The sequence below is a fragment of the Castor canadensis genome, chromosome 14, assembly GCF_047511655.1.
Source record: "Castor canadensis chromosome 14, mCasCan1.hap1v2, whole genome shotgun sequence".
NCBI lineage: Eukaryota > Metazoa > Chordata > Mammalia > Rodentia > Castoridae > Castor > Castor canadensis.
The window spans coordinates 83,163,407-83,181,114 of NC_133399.1; positions in this window are offsets into that span (position 1 = coordinate 83,163,407).

Genomic DNA, 17,708 nt, shown 5'->3' on the forward strand with positions numbered 1-17,708 from the left:
CTGGAAGCAATCAGCCTCGACCTCCTGCGGCTAGTTTCTGTAATTCTTTAGACTACCACATTACTTTTCCAAAAGATAAGAATCATTTCACACATTCTGATATAATCTGAAGGTCACCAGGTATTCTAGGTTCTATAAATCTAAAGAAAGATTATTCAGAGGGCTGGGTATGTAGCTCAGTGGTTAAGTGTATGTACAGCATGCACAAGACCCCATGTTTGATCCTCAGTACTGGAAAAAACCCAACCAAACAAAAAATATTATTTAGCAGTGAATGTCTTCATCATTTTATTCAGATTTCTTTTCTGTAGATTTTCTTTAGACTTTAGAATGCTGGGCAAAAAGAGGAGAAGCAACTCTGCAAGAGGCGACTCACAAAGGAGTAGTTTTTATTATAATCTTACATTATATTTTTAACAAATTGAGGCCAGGTGTGCGGTGCAATCTCTGATCCTCTAGCCCTGCTCCTTTGCCCCACCAGGGCTGTGCTACCCTAAACTCCCACCCCTCAGGCCCACAGGACTTCCTTGGGACAAACCCTTAAGTCCAAGAATCCACCAGGCCACACACCCCCCAGGCCTCCACAGCCTTGCAGGAGCTCCATTTCTCTGGCCACTTCCCCCAGCCCTGCAAGATCTCTGCTGTGCTGGTACACAAAGCATGCCATGGCAGAGATACAAACATGCAGGATCTCCCTTCCGCTGGGCCACATTCCCAAGGCCTACACAGTCCTGCACAATATTCACTCCACAAGCCTGTGCCCCTAAAGCCTGCCAAGCCAGGACCCACACATACACATTCTCTCTTCTGCTGGACTACACCCTCCCTCAAGCCTGTTAAGCCAGAGATACACAGACACACAGAATCTCCACTCCACCGGCCTGCACCCATCAGGCATGCCAAGCCCATGCTCCAAAGGCCTGCTACTTCACCTCAGCTAAAGTCTTCCACCTGAAGGCCTGTGGGAACCCACCCACCATCCACTTGCCATAGAAAGGCTCCAAACCTAACTAAGAGACACACACAGTCAGATCTGGATGTTAAAGAACTAGCATCAGAACAACTAAGGCTGAAATTCTACTGTTCCAGAACTGGCAATTTCTTTTTTTTTCTTATAATTTTAATTTTTTTTCCCTTCTTTAATGGATTTGCTGCCTGGTTTACTGTTTGATCATTCACCATCTGTACCATATTTTTTCTCTTTTCCTCACTACACTATTCCTTTTATCTTTCCATCTCTCTCTCTTTTTTATCCTTCTTTCTTGGTTTTGTTAGTATCAATATTGTTACACAGCCAATGCTAAATTACAAATAGTTCAGGGATAGAAATGTTACCTAGTGGAATTATGGGAAGAAGAAAAAGGGAAGCAAACCATTCACTCCCCCCCCCCAAAAATAGTACTACAGGATTTAGAGTGAAATGAAAAAAATGGATACTCAGACCCAGACTCCAACAAAACAAAAATAAACTATACCAAAGAACCCAATGAAGCCCACAAGAACACTCTGAAAGAAGAAATTCTACAAGTAATTAATGAGAAATTCATAGAGATGTTACTAGACATGGTCAACCAAAATGTACAGGAGGCACTCAAGAAATTCCAAGAGGACAAAAATAAAGAATATAATAAAACACAAAAACAAATAAATGAAATCATAGAAGCCCTAAATAAATGCCAAACTCAAACTGAGACAACCACAAACAGAGAGATAAATGAATTAAAATAAAAAATTGACAATATTAAAGAGGAAGTAACCCAAGATATGGAAAACCTCAGAAAAAACAATGAAACAGAAATACAAAACAAAATGGAAGGCCATTCTAGTAGAATAGAATAAACAGAAGACAATCTCAGAACTTGAAGATGAAATGGCAATTAAAGGAAAAACTGAAGAACTATTAGTTAAACAACTCAAGACCTATGAAAAGAAAATGGCAGAACTCACTGAGTCCATCAAAAGACCAAACTTAAGAATTATGGTCATTGAAGAAGAAGAGGTATAAGCAAAAGGAATGCATAATATAGTCAACAAAATAATAACAGAAAACTTCCCAAATCTAGAGAAAATTATGCCGAACCAGACACAGGAAGCCTCCAGACCACCGAACAGACCCGACTAAAATAGAACTCTCCCACAACATATTATCTTTAAAACAACAAGTACAGAGACTAGAGAAAGAATATTGAAGGCTGCAAGAGAGAAAAAACAAATAAAATACAAAGGCAAACCCATCAAATCACAGCAGACTTCTTAACAGAAATATTAAAAACAAGAAGAGCATGGAGTGAGGTCTTCCAAGCACTGAATGAAAATAACTTCAACCCTTGGATACTCTACCCAGCAAAATTAACATTCAAAATAGATGTAGCAATAAAAGTTTTCCATGATAAACAGAAACTAAAACAATATATGACCACCAAGCCACCACTACAAAAGATTCTCCAAGCAATTCTGCACACAGAAAATGAAAGCAAACAAAACCATGAAAGAGCAAGCAATATCAAACCACAGGAGAAGAAAAGTCAAGAAAGTAAAGAGTAACATTGATTCAGCTACACACAATCAAATCCTTAATCAACAAAGACAACAACATGACAGGGATCACCACGTATTTATCAACACTAACACTGAATGTTAATGGACTAAATTCTCCCATCAAAAGACACTGATTGGCAAAGTGGATTAAAAAGGAAGATCCAACAATCTGCTGCCTACAGGAGACCTACCTCATCAACAGAAATAAGCACTGGTTGAGAGTGAAAGGCTGGAAGATTTACCAAGCCAATGGTCCCCAAAAACAGGCAGGAGTAGCAATACTTATCTAGGACAAAGTAGATTTCAAACCTACATTGATCAAATGAGATAAAGAAGGACACTCCATACTAATAAAAGGGGAAATACATCAAAAGGAAATAACAATTATGAACCCATATGCACCAAATGTCAGTGCACCCAATTTCATCAAACATACTCTGAAGGATCTAAAAACATATATAATCTCCAACACAGTGGTAGTGGGTGTCTTTAATACCCCCATCACGAATAGATAAGTCATCCAAACAAAAAACCAATAAAGAAATCCTAGAAATAAATCACACCATAGATCAAATGGACCTAGCCGATATCTTCAGAATATTTCATCCAACTTCTTCACAATATACATTCTTCTCAGCAGCCCATGGAACTTTTTCCAAAATTGATCATATCTTAGGGCACAAAGCAAGCCTCAGCAAATATAAGAAAACAGAAATAATCCCATGCATTCTGTCTGACAACAATGCATTAAAACTAGAAATCAACAACAAAAACAGCAATAAAAAACACACAAACAATTGGAAGCTGAACAACACATTCCTCAATGATGAATAGGTCACTGATAAAATAAAAGAGGAAATTAAAAGGCTCCTGGAAGTTAATGAAAATGAAAACACGACCTGCCAGAACTTATGGGACACAGCAATGGCAGTCCTAAGAGGAAAGTTTATAGCCATGAATGCATATATTACAAGGACAGAAAGATCTCAAATCAATGACACAACACTACATCTCAAAGTCCTAGAAAAATAAGAAAAGCAAATCTCAGAATAAGCAGAAGGAAAGAAATAATTAAGATAAGGGCTAAAATCAATTAAATAGAAAACAAAAAAAATACAAAGAATCAATGAAACAAAAATATGGTTCTTTGAAAAAATAAATGAGATTGACAGAACCCTGGCAAACCTGACTAAAATGAGGAGAGAAAAAAACTGAAATCAGTAAAATCAGTAATGCAAAAGGAGAGGTAACAATAAACACCACAGAAATCCAGAAAATCATCAGAGACTGCTTTGAGAGCCTATACTCTAATAAATTTCAAAATCTCAATAAATGGACAGATTTCTAGAAACTTACAACCATCCAAAACTGAACCAAGAGGATATTAATCACCAGAATACATCTATAACACAAAAAGAAATTGAAGCTGCCATCAAGAGCCTCCCAAAAAAGAAAAGTCCAGGACCTGATGAATTCACTGCTGAATTCCATCAGACATTTAAAGAAGAACTAATACCAACTCTCCTTAAACTGTTCCATAAAATAGAATGGGTACTGCCTAACTCATTTTATGAAGCAAACATTACTCTCATCTCCAAACCAGAAAAAGACACCTCCAAAAAGGAGAACTACAGGCCAATCTCCTTATTGAACATCAATGCAAAAATCCTCAACAAAATAATGGCAGAGAGAATGCAACAACACATCAGAAAGATCATACACCATGACCCAGTCGGCTTCATCACAGAGATGCAGGAGTGGTTCAACATATGCAAATCTATAAATGTAATACAGCACATCAATACAAGCAAAGACAAAAACCACTTGATCATCTCAATAAATTCAGAAAAAGCCTTCAGCAAATTCCAACACCACTTCAGCATAAGAGCTCTAAGAAAACTAGGAATAGAAGGAAAGTGCCCCAACATCGTAAAGGCTATATTTGACAAACCTACAGCCAACATCATAATTAATGGTGAAAAACTGAAACCATTTCCCCTAAAATCAGGAACAAGACAGGGGTGCCCACTCTCCCCACTTCTATTCAAAATAGTACTGGAATTTCTAGACAGAACGGTTAGACAAGAAGAAAAAATAAAAGGATTACAAATAGGTAAAGAAACAGTCAAAATATCCCTATTTGCAGATGATATGATCCTATACCTTAAAGAACCAAAAAACTCTACCCAAAAACATTTAGACACCATAAACAGGTATAGGAAGGTGGCAGGATACGAAATCAGCCTACAAAAATCATTAGCTTTTCTATACAACAACAATGAACAAACTCAGAAGGAATACATGGAAACAATTCCATTTACAATAGCCTTAAAAAACATCAAATACCTGGGAGTAAACTTAACAAAAAATTTGAATGACCTCTACAAGGAGAATTACAAACCCCTGAAGAAAGAGATGGAGGAAGACTACAGAAGATGGAAAGATCTCCCATGCTCATTGACTGGTAAAGTCAAGATAGTAAAAATGGCTATACTACCGAAAGCAATCTACATGTTTAATGCAATTCCCATCAAAATCCCAATGACTTTCATCACTGAGATTGAAAAATCTACCCTAAAGTTCATTTGGGAACACAAGAGACCACAAATAGCCAAGGCAATACTCAGCAAAAAGATCAATGCTGGAGGTATCACAATACCTGACTTCAAACTATATGACAAAACAATAGCAATAAAAACAGCATGGTACTGGTAGAAAAACAGACATGAAGACCAGTGGAACAGAATAGAGGACCCAGATATGAACCCACACAACTATACCCACCTTATTTTTGACAAAGGTGCCAAGAATATATGATGGACAAAAGACAGACTCTTCAACAAACATTGCTGGGAAAAGTGGTTACCCATCTTTAAGAAACTGAAACTAGATCCATGTCTTTCACCCTGCACTAGTATCAACTCAAAATGGATCAAGGACCTAAATATCAGACCTGAAACTCTGAAATTACTACAGAAAGGAGCAGGAAACACTCTGGAACAAACAGATATAGGCAAAGACTTCCTGAATAGAACCCCAGCAGCCCAGCAACTAAGAGAAAGGATGGACAAATGGGACTTCATAAAATTAAAAAGCGTCTGCACAACAAAAGAAATGGTCTCTAAACTGAAAAGACCACCCACAGATTGGGATAAAATATTTGCCAGCTATACATCAGATAAGGGACTGATAACCAGAATATACAGGGAACTTAAGAAACTAAACTCTCCTAAAATCAATGAACCAATTAAGAAATGGGCAACTGAACTAAACAGAACTTTTTCAGAAGAAGAAATTCAAATGGCCAAAAAACACATGAAAAAATGCTCACCATCTCTGGCCATAAACGAAATGCAAATCATAACCACACTAAGATCCCACCTCAGCCCTGTTAGAATAGCCATCATCAAAAACACCACCAATAACATGTGTTGGTAAGGATGTGGGGAAAAAGGAACCCTTGTGCACTGCTGGTGGGAATGCAAGCTGGTGCAACCACTCCGGAAAAAAATTTGGAGACTTCATAAAAATCTAAATATAGATCTACCATATGATCCAGCAGTCCCACTCCTGGGGATATACCCAAAGGAATGCAACACAGGCTACTCCAGAGACACCTGCATACCCATGTTTACTGCAGCGCTATTCACAATAGCCAAGTTATGGAAACAACCAAGATGCCCCATTACTGATGAATGGATCAAGAAAATGTGGTACTTGTACACAATGGAATTTTACTCAGCCATGAAGAAAAATGAAATCCTATCATTTTCTGGTAAATGGATGGAACTGGAGAACATCATTCTGAGCAAGGTCAACCAGGCTCAGAAAACCAAAAATCTTATGTTCTCCCTAATATGAGAACTTTAGATTTAAGGCAAATGCAGCAATGTTGTTGGACTTGGATCACAAGAAAAGGGGAGAACACATACAGAATATGTAGGAATAGGTAGAAAACCCAAAACATGAAAGCATTTGATGTCCCCACTCCAGAGGAACTAATACAGAAACCTTAAAATGACAGATTATCATGAGCAGGGGATCAGGAACCAAGGTAAAGATCAGTTAGAGTTTAATCAACATGGGTTGTAACACATGGGTACATGAAAGCAATAATAGGAATCTTTCTGTATAACTATCCTTAACTCAACTAGCAAAACTGCTTTGTCTTTATTATGCATATGTCCTTTCTTCAACAAAATCAGTGATAAGGGTAGAATGGAACCTGCCTGAAGCTGAGGAGGTGATGGGGGAAGGGTTGGGAGGGGGTCAGGGTGGAGAAATGACCCAAACAATGTATGCACATGTGAATAAACAACAACAACAAGAGTATATGAGAGGGGAAAAAAAAAAGAAATTTCAGTTCAGTTGGTATGAAGTGAGTGTTCACATGTTCCAGAGCTATTTTGAAGCTAGTGTCCTATTGACCATAAACAGAAATCAAACTTAGACACATATACCATTTAGTTACATTTTAATAAATATATCTAAATAAATTGTTCTGATTCTAACTCAGCAATATTGGCCTCAAGAATTGTGACACTATAAGAAATAGAAATTTATACTTTGACACTGTTCCTAACAGAAGAGCTTTTAACACTCTTGACTCTAGGAAATCCCAGGAGTGATGAGTGTCTCTTTGCATGCTAATGACAAGACTGGTTGTTAGGGGCTCCTATATAACTTCACAATTAGGAATTGTAGTTAGAAAGAGTAAAGAATTATTAATGGAAATTTTTAGCTCTACCACTTGACCTCTAGGGAGGGGAGAGGGGCTGAACATCTAGTTATTTATCAATGGCTAGTTGTTTAATCAAGCATGCCTACATAATAAGACCTCAAGAGAAACCCTGAAATGATGGGACTGAGAGTTGCCGAGTTGACAAACATTGAAGTGCTAGAAGAGAGAGAAGGGAGGCATCCCCGGATAAAGCATGAAAGTACCCTGTCCCTTCCTCCCTACCTTGACCTATGATTCTTTTCCATTTGGATGTTCCTGGATTTCACGCTTAATAGTAAATGAGTAATAGTATGCCAAGCTCTTTCCTGACCAGAAAAACCAGTGACAACTGTGAAATTGAGATTGACCTTGAGTCAGTCTTGGAGGCTTGAACCCTTAACTTGCGTGATTTGAAGTTAACTCCAGATGTTGTCAGAATTAAATCCAATTTTATGACATTCAAGTTTTGTAATAAAGTTGGAGTGGTGTTGGAAAACATACCACGCATTTGGTTTTAGAAGTGATGTTAAAACCAGTTTATTAAGGTTTTTCAGTTTAAAAACAAAGGATTTTTTAAAGATCCATGCATACACCTGATATTGGAAAAACTCTGCTTTAAAGACTGATTTCTTATTCCATAGGTACATTATAAAAAGCCTTGCTTTTTATGATCACTGGAAAATTTAAACTGAAATTTTCAAGTACGTTTTTAAAATAAGAACACCCTGTCTCTGCCAAAAGCAGATTGTTATTTTTACAAAAGTGCCAGAATATTTCCTTTTTTATGCTTTCCTTGGTACTGGCAAATTAAGTACCTTTTCTTTTTTTCTTTTTTCTTTTATTCCTTTTACTCTGAATTTCTGACTTTACCATGGCAGCAAGTATATAACTCATTCTATGATTTTGTTTTGTGGGCTGGTCTGTCTTGTCTGAATTGCAATAAGTTATACTACCACCAGGAAAGAAAGAAAAAAAACATAGGAAAACCTTGTCTTCCCAGGTCCAAAAAATATTGAATTATGATTCAGTGGTTTCCTAAAGAGGTAATGGAATTTCAAGGCTTGCATTTCTCTTCTGCTTCATTCACTGAATTTTTGCAGACAACCAGCTAAGAGTTTTCATGCTGTGAAATGGAATGCTGAGAAAGATTTATTATTATTTTGGTATTTCACATGAAAACAACTTTGATTTACTGAACTTTGAAAAAAGAAATGCCAGAGCAGACATATTTTAGACAGACAACTTTCTTCATTAAAGTGGCATTTTAGTTCTTAACCAAATGTAACAAACAAAAAGAGGTGATTGTGTTGCTTAAAGAATAATGTGTCATCTTTCACAGGAATGGTAAGTGTGTATTTTCCCTGTAAAGTACTTCTACTGATTTATTAAATGTACACAAGGATCCTAAATCTATTAAAAAGACTTGAAATGTCAGTGCTAAGTAATAGTAAAAAAATATGAATAAGAAGAATAAATGCTGTTTAAGGGAGACATATGCTCTTGTGGCTTATTTGTCATTAGAACCATGAAATAATACTACTACTGTTTTTCAACCAGTTATGTAAAACCAGTTATGTAAATAAGATAAAAATGGCCTCAATAGCTTAAATTTTTTCCTTATCTATTTCACTTCAAGGAACTAATTTTAATATCAAGATGTCCCAAAACTATATTCCCTATAATTTTTACATAAGTAATATATTTTAGAAGTTGAGTAAAATTGGACCATTACTTGAGTAGGACAAGTCAATCTTGTTTGCTCATATTCATTTAGAATTTACATATTCAGTGACATTATTTCACAAATAGAATTAACCAAATATCAACTACATCATGATAAAAATGTCCAAGTAACAAATGTATTCCAGATGATTATGTGAAATAGCCTACAATTTTGATTTTTTTCATATCTCTTAATGAATGGTGAAACGTCAGAAAGGGTGAGATACTTCCTGTAGTAATTTTCCTTAAAATATAAAATGAATTTTATGCTCTTTTACTTATTGACAATAATTTTCATAAAAACAAAACAATTCACTAAAAACTATGTATGTCGAATGAAATATGACTTGCAACTAAATATACAAGACATTTTATAGGACTGTTTCATGAAGTATTCATTTGTGATTTGTCTGTATAACATTCTTTTCTACCATCTAATATTGACAACTCAATGTTGCTTCTTCACTCTTTGATAATGCCAATTATACCTCTGGTTCATGGCCATGTGACCTAGGACTGTCCAATCAGTGTTTCACTTTCCACAAACTATAAGTATTGGTAAAAGAAAGATCACATGATCCAATCATAGAGTATTTCAATATTTTTGTTAATATAAAAAAAATGAAAAAAGGGAAATTGAAAACTGCTAGGGCCACCACAAAGAGACAGCTTTCCCATAAATGAAACACATGGTGCTGAAAACAGAATTGAAAGATCAAGAAATGATCATTTGATTCTGACATGGTTTAACTTCTGGATGCAACCATGCCTGAAATTAATGCTACCCTCTGGACTTTCCAGTTACTTAAACCTATGTATTTTCTCTTTTTCTTAAACCTACTTTCTATAGTTTGTGACAAAAAGAATAGTAACTAATACCATTTACTCACATAATATCCATGGATAAATTTGAGAAATCTAATTCATTAACCTCTAAGTGGTTTTCCCTGCTGAAAACATTTGCTGATGCCAGGCAAGAATGCAGTGAGATTACTCCCACGATCATTACTTTCAAATTGAGTGCACTATGTCATTGTTTTAATTTTAATAAATCACACATGTTGAAGCACATTTGAATGTATCTTTAGACTGTATCTTTATTTTTTGGCATCATAATATACTTAAAGGATCTTGGTATTTAAATACTAACCATGATTTGAACATCTTAGACAAACTCTAAGAATTGAGAATTTAAAATTGAGAAGCTCAATTTTCTTTTCCTTTCTGACAGTCAAACCATACTGGACATTGAAAACTGTAGGAATAGTTGTGCTTAGAAAACAGAGACTCATTTCCTTTTATTCTGTATACCAAAATTTACTATGAATGTGTGTGTGTGTCTCTTGCTCTCTTGTTTCATTAATTGTGTTTCTTGTGAGATCTGTTTCCTTTCATTCACTGGAAGATCTTCAAATCTATTTAATCCAAGAAAATGAATTTCAGAATCTTACATTTTTTAAAAATTGAAATTGTGCATTTTCTTGCGTGAAATTTTAATCATGTAAGTAAATATATTCTGGGACATTTAAATGGGTTAATTTGCCCAAGCAGCAAAATGTTAGAGGCCTCTTTCTAATGTTCATGCTGACTCAGAACCTGGTCTCTTTTTTATCCTGCTATTTTTCTCTTCTACTTTTGCTTCTCTTTTTCCTTTGTATTTATATATTTGTTTACTATCATCCTTCCCCATTCTGTAACTTTCCTACTACATGAATTCTAGATATATTGTCAGGAGGAATTTTACCAAAAATTAGTAGAACGAAAGCCTATTAGTTAGTGCCTAACTCTCTAATTTTCCCTTGTTTCTTTTTGACATTCTTGGAACTTTGTGGTGACACTATTTACTTACCCCTGGATTTGTGAGACTTACACAGTAATCCACTGTTGGCTCTTATTGTGAAACAGGTAGACATCTTTAATCTCCAATTCTTAATAACTATAGTTAAAATTGGTATTGTGCAGGGAGAATGGTTCCATTGCTATCAGTCCAGTCCAAGCAGATTCTACATTGTTTCGAGAGGTACCAAGAAAAGTAAAAAGTGTCCTTCTCTCCTAAAGATATATTTATTTGGCTGGCAATCTGAATAAGGCTTTTTCTTAATGTTTTTTTTCCTTCTCTACTGAGCGCTCAGAGTTAAAAGTATTTTACAGCTGCCAAGGAATGAATGTTTACTGAATTTCTACATGTGCTTGTGGAAAGAAAAACCTATCATCTAAGGAAAATGTGTGTAGGGACATTGCAAGGTGTTAAGAAGTAGAGCACTAAGAATATTACTGTTTATTCTTAGCCTGGAAAAGTAGGCTCACTGTAGACATAAATGTACACAGTAAATAAAATTCATCTCTCCTCAAAACTATGGCCCAGGGCACAGTGCACAAAATCTTTAAACACTACACAAAGACAAATCCTTCTCATTTCCTAGTTATCTATATCCTGGCACTATCAGATTTGAACTTCAAATAAAATACTTCATTTCTATTAACTTCTTTACTGAAATAGCCTCCGTAGAATAATTATTTATATACATAAGCATTTTGATTTGCATTTCTACCTTCCTTAGAGTTTTCACTACCTGAAAGATTTATTAATTAATAGTTTTAGTCTCTGTATAAAAAGTAGATCATGTCCCCCAAAATATACAGTTGTTCAATTAATCCTCTTATCTGTCAAAAGTACTTTTGGAGTTTTACAAAACAAAGGATTCTTTTGCCCACATTTTCTATTTGTATAATTTAAAATGCAACATTTATTGAAAACTGGGCCTATGCAAATTTCCCTAATATAAGTGATTAGGTCATATAGCCATGAGTTTTTCATCATTAAGAGTCACGTGTTAATTTCACAAATCTTTGAAAAGAACTTCTCATAGGCAATGGCACATTCACTTTTGAACAGACTTCTTGACTAAAGTATATTTATTAATATTTATGTAATATTCAAACTTGGAACCAGTTCTTTTCACACACTATACTTTCATTCCAATAAGACCTTACTCCTAATTTAATTTCTAAAAGCAACGTAATTTCAGAGTCATGATCCCAAGATTTTCTTTTAATTACCAGGTCAGGGATAACTCATGGAAAGTAGGTATTCAGAAGTATTGATATGAATATTTAAATTGTGAAAATCATTTATTTTTGATGAGTTTTTTAACTGTCATTATCATTTCTAAGTATTTGAGAAGCCTAAAATAACTATCCATTGTATCCTGTGTTTGAATCCTGGTTACCCTGCTTCTTCACTGCATCAATTTGAGCCATGCATTTGTCCATTCTAAGTAATAGTTAAATCAATGATAAAATGGAAAAGTCATTTCTATATAATATATTTCAAATCAATAAATGATGATTAAGCTCTTCTTACATTATCAGCTTTGCTTTCAAAGAATTCAACAAATTTCATTTAATAGCTTCAATAAAAATAAAATATAATTTAATAAATGCTATTGTAGATAGGCTCCAAGTACTGTATCAGTACAAAAATACAATAGGAGTTGATGAGAGAAACAAAGAGTTTTCTCAGAGGACACGTTGTTGAACTGAGCATTGGAGGTTCAAAGTTTCTTATAGAAAAAAATTGGACATTTAAAAACATTTCCTTAAGACTTATATGTGAAATTGTGGACTTAAAGGATTTTTACCCATTGTTAAGGGTCTCCATTTGTATTGCTAAATTTCTATCTTGAGAGATTTTCTCAATATGCTTTATTATGTAATAAGTTAGATAACTAACTTTTCACTGGAGATAAATGTTTCAAAAGATTTGCAGTTATTGGTGAACATGAAGTGTAGGTTTCAAGGGTTTATTTACTTTCTGTTTTTTGGCAATGATCTAGTCAATCAATACATCATTAGATAAAAGAGAAAAAATCGTGCCCTCACAGAGCTTACATTATAGACAAGGCAATACAGTTATCATAAAAATATATTACTAATCTAAATTAATAAAATTTATGTTATGTTAGAAGGCTGTGCAAACTCTTGTAAAAATAAGACATTTACAACTGCTTACAGCCAAGATGGAATAGCAAGGATGAGATTTATTCCCTCAACTTAAACAGCTAAAATAAACACAGAAGAAATGAAAACAAAACTTCGCAGGACACTGGAACTCAAAAAACAGAAGTAGTCCCTAAGCTAGAATAAACAAAAGGAGTTGTATGATTTCCCCAGTTTACTGCCTTAAGCGAGTTTTCAGGTCACGGTACAAGCCTCCCGGAGTTGAAGAGATAGAGCTGAGGGTATAGTGACAATAAAATGACTATAGAGTGTTTATGACATAGAATCAAAGTGGGCAGAGCTGAAGAGTCAGAACACATAAGGTTCACAAAGGGTCTCCCTCAGAGTTCTGATCAGTGCAAGTACATCAGGAAACTTTGTTTTGACTGAAGAAAATCCTCAAAAAGCTAGTTATCAATGGCTGGAGTGTTCAGGTATCCAGAAGCAGAGCTTATTCCAAGAAGTCATCCTGGAAAACCTCAGGATTCATGGAGGACACACAGGAAGATCTTGCCTCAGCAGGGAATAATTAACTCTAGAGTGAACTTGATCTTGCCTAACAAATTTGAAAAAAAAACAGTGCCTGAAAGAACCCAACTATGTCCAAGTAACTTGAATGTGTCTTCTTAAAACTAAAGACTATTATAGGAATCAAATATACCCAGAATCACGAGGCGAATTCACAATGTTTTGCCTGGAGGTAAATATTGCCAGGGATACAGAGAAGCAAGAAAATATGACCCATAAATAAGAGACTCACTAAAAAAAAACGATGAAAATCAACAGAACTGTTCTAGATATTTGAATTAGCAGATGGACATTAAAATTATTCAAATTATATTCCATATATTGAAAAAAAAGTTAGAGATACTGAGTTATATAAAACACTCAAACTCAAACTTCTGGAGCTGAAAAGTCCTGGGTATTTTATAGCCCTTTTCTTCTTCCAGTTTTGCTTAACTTGTTATTTTTAATGATTCCTCCTATTTCCCCTTTTTTGCTCCCTCACTCTGTTTTTATAGTAGTGATTATTTTAATGCATATTGACTTAGTAGCTAAACTTTTTACATTATATTTCATCTTGGTTTCTGTAATCATTAAGATATACATCCTTAAATACTTTTTTGGTCTATTGAAAGTAATATTGTAACAATTGGTAAAATATAAGAACCTTACCAGAATAGACTGATTGCCCTGTACCCATTATTTATGCTATTACTCACAGTACAGTCTAATAATTTTAAAAGTTACTCTAGTTTTAGAGATAGTTGTCTTCAGAATAGCTATAACTATGCTAAAGTAAAACTTTTTGAAAACCTAATTTTCTACTTCATCTTTCAGACCTCTCTTTCTTGGCCTCCAAGAGCACATTTTTGAAAATTTTGAATATTATCCTACAGTTAACACAGTTGTTCGTTTCCATTTTTTCTTATCTTTCTTGATTTTAGATAATTTCTATTTCTTTATTTTCAAATTCTCTGGCTAGATATTTCACTAAAGATATTCTATTGTTTTGTATGGTGCTTGTAAGATTTTCTAGTTTATTCAGTATGAATACAGGTAATTTTACATTCTTGATAACTAAAATATCTGCTTTGTAACATTTTTCTGCTGGTTCCAATATCCCAGTTCATTGGGTATTAATTTACACTGATTGTTTTTCCTCTCAAATACAGGTCCATTTTTGTGTTTCCTGTTTTTATAATTTTTGATTAATTATTGAATTATAGTGAATTATAATTTTCAGAGACACCCATTTCTTTTAGTTATCCAGAAACATTGAAGGTATATTTGTTTCATTATGTTTTGGGCAGTTTTGCTTAATTTAAACTACAAAGACTATACTAGAAAGACTACATCCTCTCTGATGAGATAGCTGAAATAGTTTTTCAGTTTTTTAATCTTCAGCTGTGTTGTTTGGAGCCTGATTTGGGCATGTATAATTAAGGTGTCAGCTAGATATTCAGGCAGAATGCTTAATTCCTTTTGTGTGCCTTTCTTTAGTCAAGAATTTATCATTTCTCCAGCTGTTCTGCTAGTGCCTAACTGAAGCATCTACTTCTTAAAGACAGAAAAATTGTGGGATTCTGGCAATAGTAATCGCCTCACATAGAACTAAGTGGGATCCACTGCCGGTCAAAAGCTATGAGAGCAGGGCTACTATAATGTCTTCCCCTTCTCCAGAGTACCTAATTTTTTGGCAGCTTTTGTTTTTTAATGTCTGAAAGTAGTTTTGTTGTGGTTGCTATTATTGGTGTTTACTGTCCAGAGTTTATGTATTATCAGTAGAAGGGTCTGTCTGATGTGAGTAGAAATACTATTTACTTTGTATTTTGATGCTTTAATAATTATACCTGTTAATTCTCACATCTAGTAGATAATTCCCTTGGGATTTTCTAACTATGCAGTCATTTATGGTTTATTATACCTACCTACCTTCCTTCCTTCCTTTTTTACTCTGTTTTCTCTTATTTTCCCTCCTCCTTTCACCTTGCCTTTTCTCTTTTTTATCACCTTCAATATATCATTTAGAACAGTGTTGGGAAAAAAAACTACCAAATGTGACCTACCAAATAAAGTTTTATTAGAACACAGAGGACACATTCATATCGTTTACATACTATACTAGTCAAGTTGGGTAGTTGTGAGAAAGACCGACCAGCAAAACTTAATGTATACTATTTGTTCTTTTATGCAAAAAGTGTGTTACCTTCTGCTTTAGTATACTATAGAATAAAATTTGTTTTAATGGGTAACTATATCTGGATATCAGAGCTAAAGCTTTTTAAAAATTACTTACGTTATTTTCCTTAGTTTTTTCTACATAAACTTAATCTTTAGACATAGTTCTCTATTTCTTGTTTCCTAGGAGATTATATCAAAGAATGTGTGTTGAATTTGTTTCGGCTGCAATTTAAGACTCTGTTGAGAATATCATATGATAGTTCCCCTTGTATTTGTTAATGTAATGTCAGAGGACAAATCCCTTAGGATATAGATTTTGAGATAAAAATTTGCATATAGAATTTGTAAGGGAATGTTCTCAGAATCAAAAACTGTAGAGAGAAAAAAGAAAGCAGAATTGAGCAGTGGGGGAATTTGAGCTGTAATACAGTGAAAGCAAAGGCTTTGGATATCTCATGGGGGGAAATCTGTGGAGCTGTAATGGCCTTATGGAGTTTTCTTGAACTGAGACACAAGTGACAAATAATCAATATGGTTCCCAAAGGATGACATGTATAAGGTGGATCCATAGCCAACTGCAATTGCCAAAAAAGACAGATGAGATGTGTCAGCTATCAGCTCCTCAAGCAGTTGACTAAGTGAGTGCTTTAGTTTGGGGGATGGATATATTTAGGTGGTTCACCACAAGATATACTACATTAAAACAAATTGCTATTACAGTTGATTTATAGATATTTCATGATTTTTATATATAGAATTAAATCCCCAAAAGATTGTGACATGTTATCATTTTTATACATAGCTAGAAATAATTTCGTTATATTTTGATGTCTGTTTTTTATGAAAGTAATTATATAATATTTCCCATTTTTCACATCCCAGGGATGCAGGGGTTTTTCAACATATGCAAATCTATAAATGTAATATAGAACATTAATAGAACCAAAGACAAAAGCCACTTGATCTTCTTAATAGATGCAGAAAAAGCCTTCAACAAAATCCAACACCACTTCATGATAAAAGCTTTAAGAAAACTAGCAATAGAAGGAATGTACCTCAACATTGTAAAGGCTGTATATGACAAACCTACAGCCAAAATCATGCTTATTGCTGAAAAACTGCAATCATTCCCCCTAAAATCAGGAATGAGACAAGGGTGTCCACTCTCCCCACTCCTACTCAACATAGTACTGGAATTCCTAGCCAGAGCAATTAAGCAAGGATAAATAAAAGGAATACAAATAGGTAAAGAAAGTGTCAAAATATCCCTATTTGCAGATGATATGATCCTATACCTTAAAGACCCAAAAAACTATACTCAAAAACTCCTAGATGCCACAAACAGCTACAGCAAGGTGGCAGGATACAAAAGCAACTTACAAAAAATCATTAGCTTTTCTATACACCAACAATGAACAAACTGAGATGGAATATATGGAAACAATTCCATTTACAATAGCCTCAAAAAAAATCAAATACCTAGGAGTAAACTTAACAAAAAATGTGAATGACCTCTATAAGGAGAACTACTACAGAAGATGGAAAGCTCTCCCGTGCTCATGGATTGCTAGAACCAACTACTACCAAAAGCAATCTACATGTTTAATGCAATTCCCATCAAAATCCCTATGACTTTCATCACAGAGATTGAAAAATCTACCTAAAGTTCAATTGGAAACACAAGAGACCGTGAATAGCCAAGGCAATACTCAGCAAAAAGAGCAATGTTGGAGGTATCACAATACCCAACTTCAAACTATATTACAAAGCTATAGCAATAAAAACAGCATGGTACTGGCACAAAACAGACACGAAGGCCAGTGGAACAGAATAGAGAACCTGGATATGAATCCACACAACTATATCCACCTTATTTTTGACAAAGATGCCAAAAATATATGATGGAGAAAACACAGCCTCTTCAACAAATGTTTCTGGGAAAAGTGGTTATCCATATGCAAGAAACTGAAACTAGATCCATGTTTACCACCCTGTACTATTATCAACTCAAAATGGATCAAAGATCTTAATATCAGACCCAAAA